This window comes from Nematolebias whitei, chromosome 20 (genome assembly GCF_014905685.2).
Source record: "Nematolebias whitei isolate Nwh7 chromosome 20, NemWhi1, whole genome shotgun sequence".
NCBI classification, from domain to species: Eukaryota; Metazoa; Chordata; class Actinopteri; order Cyprinodontiformes; family Rivulidae; genus Nematolebias; species Nematolebias whitei.
This window is the reverse complement of record NC_056517.1, coordinates 39,493,656-39,499,757: the sequence shown is the minus strand read 5'-3', so window position 1 is coordinate 39,499,757 and position 6,102 is coordinate 39,493,656. Positions and strand designations below refer to the sequence as shown.

General features: G+C 42.9%; 1 protein-coding gene across 1 annotated transcript in view; it reads left to right on the top strand.

The window, feature by feature from the left end:
• The first annotated feature begins 1,990 nt into the window (after positions 1-1,990).
• Positions 1,991-6,102, top strand: part of LOC119426451 (sodium channel protein type 2 subunit alpha-like) — a 124,956-nt gene continuing 120,844 nt past the window's right edge. Inside the window, exon 1 of the mRNA XM_037694012.1 lies at positions 1,991-2,115. The gene's annotated coding sequence lies outside the window, so the exon portion shown is untranslated. The remainder of the gene's footprint in view (positions 2,116-6,102) is intronic.

Sequence of the window (6,102 nt, the reverse complement as noted above, 5' to 3'; positions counted from 1 at the left end):
ATAACCCCCAGGACCACAGGAGCTCAGAGCCCTCCACCACGAACAGGTGGAGATTCAACGGAGGAGAGAGGGTCAGAATTATTTTGTTTATTTTGAAGAAGGTCCTGGGTTCAATCCCCAGTTGGACCTGGGGGTTTTCTGTGTGGAGTTCTTCTTGTGCTTGTGTGGGTACCCGGTTTCCTTCCACAGACCAAAAACATGCATGTTGCCTTCAGGCCCAGGCCTCCGATCTGTGGTCTCAGTGGGATTTACCTGGTTAAATAAAGGTTAAATAAAGGTTAAATAAAGGTTGAATAAAGGTTAATAAATAAATAATAAGATGTTTTCCATAATAACTTTGAATCAGCCCAATTTAAAACTGAACAAGAAACTCGTTTAAATCTATAAAAGCTGCCCTGTTCTTTAATTTTAATTCAGTTTATTTATAAAGCTCCAAATCACAACAACGTTGTCTCAGGGACTTTACAGGAACATTCACATAAAAGACAGTTAGTAAAGTTCTCCAAGGAATCCAGCGACAAGTTGAATCTTGGCTTCGTTGCAGTCTCCCATGATGAATAAAGTAAGTATTAAATGTAATATTTTACTACATTATAAATTACCAAACTTTCCTCAGAGATGAAAGATTTTATTTCGTGATTAAAATGTTGAAAAGTTGTTAAATCTGAACTGCAGTTCAGGACTAGACCACAAGATGGCGCTTCAGGAAAACAATAATAAACTTGTAGCGTTCACACAAAAAGAAGAATCCTTTAATTAAATTCAGTTTATTTATATTCTTTAATTAAAGAAACTGTGACGCTAAATCAAACTGAATATTAATCTTTAAAAATAAAGCTGGTGTTCTGAAGGCGGAGGAGAATCTCACATGACACAAAGTTTAATTCAGACCTGTGGTTAGTGAGATATTTTGCTAACAGACACAACATGATCGCCCGCCTCGTGCTCACAGCGAGGACCGGGTCGGGACTTTGGTGCTGGTTCTGTTCACAGAACCGGATAATTATTTATCCTGAGGGCAGGAACTCTGAGCAAACACAAGATGGAGACAGCTGCGCGCGTGACACACCTGGAGCCTCCTCCTCCTCCTCCTCATCATCAGGCCCCTCTACACCTGGTGGTGATGATGAAGATCACCTGGTGGTGATGATGAAGATCACCTGGCGACACTCATCAGTTTTTCATGTCTTCAGAAAATCTCAGATTAACAAATTAAACTTCCAGATTTTTTTTCTGTTTTAAATGATCATAAAGCCTCAAATATTAAAGTCTACCCGCAGAAGTCTGGATCCAAATATATTTAATAAACACTGAACTTTATTAAATAAATAATAATAATAAATATAAAAGACAACTTTACAAACAGGTAAAACCATTAAAGGGATATTCCGTGTGTTTAATGTTTTATGTCAAGAGAAACAACTTTTTAAATTATTTTAAAACGTTTCATTAAAACACAGTTTAAGGTTTTTAAATCTCTCTAAAAGCACAGAATCCTTCCGGACCGGACCGGACCTGAGCCCCAGTTTGAAAAGTGTTGATAAAAAGTCCAGAGCAGCGTCGAAACCGAACCAGAACCGAAGTTCCCGGTCCGCCAGAACGAGAAAGAACGAGACTTGTGATGTAATATCGCGAGACTTCCGGCCCCGCCCCCTCCCTCTCTCTCTCCGGCGCTCCGGGGCGATCAAGCGGCGGGTCTGACTGGAGTCTGGCGGGTCAGCAGAAGCAGCCCGAACCCGACCGAACAGGTCGCTCCAACAGAACTTCAGTCGGTTCTGAAGAGAAGCTGGTCTGAGCCGCATCTGGACCCGAACCGGACTTTGTTGGATCTGAAGCCTTCCAGTGGACCAGGTTTCATTCTGAGGAGTTCTGATGGGTTTGTCTCTGCTTTTGGACCAGAACCACCTGAAGCTGCGAGATGCTGTCTGAACCGGACCGGACGCAGTGAGGCGGTCCGGTTCTGCTGGATTTTAAACTCTTCCCCGGAGTTCTGGGAACCCACTTCTGGACCACCATGGATCTGAGTCTCTGCGCTGCAGGTCCGGTCCGGTTCTGGACGCAGTGAGCCGGACCGAACCGGGATGTTCTGACTTTAAACCCGCAGGATTTTCACATGTGAGTCAAGAGTTTGTTTATTTGTTTGTTGTTGTTGTTTACTCCGGGATGGAGCGGCTCTGACCTTTAGGCTCAACCCGGACCCTTTGTTGTTTGTTTGTTTGTAAACACGTCGCATTCTTGGAATAAAACATTTTTGATAAATAGCTTTTAATTAAAGTGATTTATTTATTTAAATCATCTTAAATATTCTTCAGTTTAAAAAAAAATATTTCTGAACTTTTAAAATATTTTTTCAAATTATTTTATTTATTTTTCTCATTTGTTCTTAATATTATTTATTTCAAAAGTCTAAATATTTATATTTTTATTATAATTATCAATTTAGTCATTTTTGATTATAGTCTCCATAAGTGTCCATAAAATAATAAAAAATATATATTTTTTCAGAATATTCAGTTTTATTTAAAGTCTTATTTTTATTTAGTTTTTTTTAAACGTTTTCTTTTAATTTCAGTTTATGAATTGTTTATAAAACGTTTAATATTTAAACTCTTTAATAATATTATTGTTGTTTTCAACCATTTTTTTGATGATTTTTCTTCAGTGATGTTTTTATTCATCAAACATCTTGTTTGTTTGTTTGTTTGTTTTTATTTGTGTAAACAGAATACAATCAGTTAAAATTATTCAAACTTTAATTGTTTTGTATAAAAATAAGAACCAATTTCTTTTATTAAAGTTAAAATCCTGACAGGTTCTAAGGTTCTGACTCGGGTCTTCTGGTCTGGACTCAGAACCCAGACCTGCTGCTCGGGGCACCGGTCCCCTCAGAGACCCGGGTTCCTCGGTTCCTACGCGACTGGGCCGAGCCGGGCCGCCTCAGTTTCCATTAATTAGGAGGGTTTGTTTGTGCGAGTGGAACCAAGTGGAGCTCTGAGGAAGCAAACGGGCCGGGTCGCCTGTGGTTCTGGTTCTGCTTTGGTTGGACCTGATCTGGGTTTCTGTCTGATCTGTTGACTCAAAGCTTCTGGGAGCAAGTGAAGAAAAACATAAGGATTTTATTGAACTTTTATTGAACCGGGCATTTCAGGTCTCGACTGACCCTGGACCGGACCAGGTCGTCTCTGTGACCTTTGACCCCGGCTGTTTGGACAACTCTCCAGAATTTGAGTTAACAATAAAATAAACAAAGACGAAAAACAAATAAACATCAACCTTTAGACGTTTCTGCTAAAAACAGGAAGTTACCTGAGCTGTCATACTCTTATTGTGAAAGTCCAGGTTCAGTCCTATTTCTGTTTCCTGTCTGGCTGAGTCCTTCTGAACATCAGAGACAACATGAAGGGTCCGTGAGGCGGCCATGATGGAGACAATGGAGGAAGAAAAGCATGCTGGGTAATTTAGGAGGAGACTCGGGTTCGTTAATCTCTGCAGGACCATGCTGCAGATGTTTCTCCACTCGGTGGTCTCTGCAGGACCGTGCTGAAGAAGTTTCTCCACTCGGTGGTCTCTGCAGGACCATGCTGCAGATGTTTCTCCACTTGGTGGTCTCTGCAGGACCATGCTGCAGATGTTTCTCAATTCGGTGGTCTCTGCAGGACCATGCTGAAGAAGTTTCTCCACTCTGTGATCTCTGCAGGACCATGCTGCAGATGTTTCACCACTCGGTGGTCTCTGCAGGACCATGCTGCAGATGTTTCTCCACTCGGTGTTCTTCAGCATCTTCTTCTACGATGTGGTGAGCTGGGCAGCAGGGTGAAGGAAGTTGATGAGACTGGTCAGGAGAGCTGGTTCAGTTCTGGGAGTGGACCTGCAGTCTCTGACAGGTGTCTGAGCAGAGGATGATGAGGAACCTGCTCCAGATCCTGAACAACGCGCCCCCCCCCCCCCCCCATGACACCCTGGACTCTGACCACAGCACCTTCAGTTGTAGACTGAGACCACCCAGGTGCTCCACAGAACAACAGGAAGTCCTTCCAACTGTTCAACCCCTCCCCCTTTCTACACAATAAGATTAATCCTGCACCAACATAAACTCTTTAGTGTTTCTGTCTGCACCGGTTTACGACTTAATGTTGGTATTTTTATATTCTCTGTTATTTTTATATTCTCTGTTATTTTTATATTCTCTGTTATTTTTATATTCTCTGTTATTGTTTATATCTTGTGTGATTCCTTGTGTCTGTTCTTTTGTACTGAAACCCTGACACAACAGTTTCCTGTGGGATCAATAAAGTTATATCTTATTTATTTATTCAGAAGACCCGCAAACTGCTGAGCCACTGGTTGCCATGGTGATTCCCGCCCTTTTCAGGAGCAGAAAGGGGCGGAGCATCACTCAGCAGCTCTTGATGAATTTAATGTTTTTATAAACTTGAACAATCAGCAGTGATTAAAATCTGATCCAAACAGAAGAAAAATAAATCATCAGATTAGATTCAATCTGTAATCTAATCCAGATTACACCAGGATGAGGACGGATTTAGGCACTTGTATTTACAGACCCCGACTACTTCCTGGAGCCTGTCTCTCCGGGGACTTGGGTTTCTTCCGACTCGCTCTGGTTTGAGGTCTCTGCCTCTCTCAGGTGAGCTGTGGGCGGGGCCTCTGACCTCAGCTGCAGGTGTGCTCACAGGAGCAGCAGAATTTAAACAACAGCCAGGTCACGGTCCGACTGCACACAGAACCGTCCTGACCACAGGCGTGTGTGTGTTCACCTGAGCTCAGGTGTGTCCACCTGTCCTCTGGTCCTGCAGCAGAACTGAAACCTGAGCTCCTCAAACCAAACTCACTTTGTGTTTTTATGACTCCGCTCCGTTGAACAGTGATGATCGAGCTCTTCCAGGAACAGACCCACCTGCCAGGTGTCCGGCGTGGGGACGAGGACTTCCTCGTAATGTTTGAGTTTGGTTCACCAGGTGGACCAGATGGACCAGGTGTAGGTGGGTCTGAATGTGAGGTTTGAGGTCAGGAAGAGAAAATCAGAGGTCCATCGTCTCTGGGGACGCAAATATGTCTTCAAAATGTCTTTAACTCATCTTCAACATGTCTTCATTGTCCTCAGCATTTTTTCAAAGTGTCTTCGTTGTCTTCATCATGTCTTCGACGTGTCTTCATTTTACAATGTCTCTGAGCCAGTCTTGAGGGATTTCATGATGTCTTCTTTGACCTTCTGGTACCTGAAGGTCTGGCCCACCTCCAGGTCTTTGTGGGATCTTCCAGTCCTCTTGAAACAACCTCTGTTTGAGGGGCTGAGAACAGGAACAGGAAGTGGAGGTTCTGTTTAACTTCTCCATCAAACCCTGAAGAACCATCAAACAGAACCTGTGGTACCATCAGAACCTCCTGCTGCTCACGGGTCAAGAAGCTCTTTGTTCTGACTTCTAGTTTTCACACTGACAGAGTTTGAGGCTTGCTTTTTACTCTGCGTTTCACCTGCAGCACTGCCCTGCCTGAAAAACAGCGGGAATCACCATGACAACCGGTGACTCAGCAGATTGTGGGTGTTCTACATTACCCAGCATGCTTTTCTTCCTCCTGTGCTTCCATCAGATTCTGATTAAAGTTTTAGGGTTCTGCAGAATTCAGGATGAAGTCCAAATAAACTCCTGGAGCAAACAGGAAGAGCTCTGGACCTGGAGTTTCAAAATAAAGCTTTTAAAAACTCTTCAGAGTAAGAGCTCTGTTAAAACACATAATTGAAAAGTTTCTGTTGGACTTTCAGAACCGTTTAGTTTTATTTAAATTTAAACTCTTAGAACCAGCAATCACCTCAGACGACTCCGGGATGATGTGGACCAGAACCAAGAACCCAGAAACCAGAAACATTCTACAGAACCGGTCTCAGGTCCAAACTAAGAGCTAAGAAATAAGGGTTCCTACAAAATCAAACAGGAAGTCAAGTGACTGACATGCAACGTGGAGACGAAAAGAACCTGCAGAACCCTACAGACTATGGTTCTGTTCGTTGATCCATCTGTGGTTCTCCAGCTGCATCAGTTCCTCTACAGTGTTCTGGTCGGGTTCTGTCAGAATGTTCTGGTC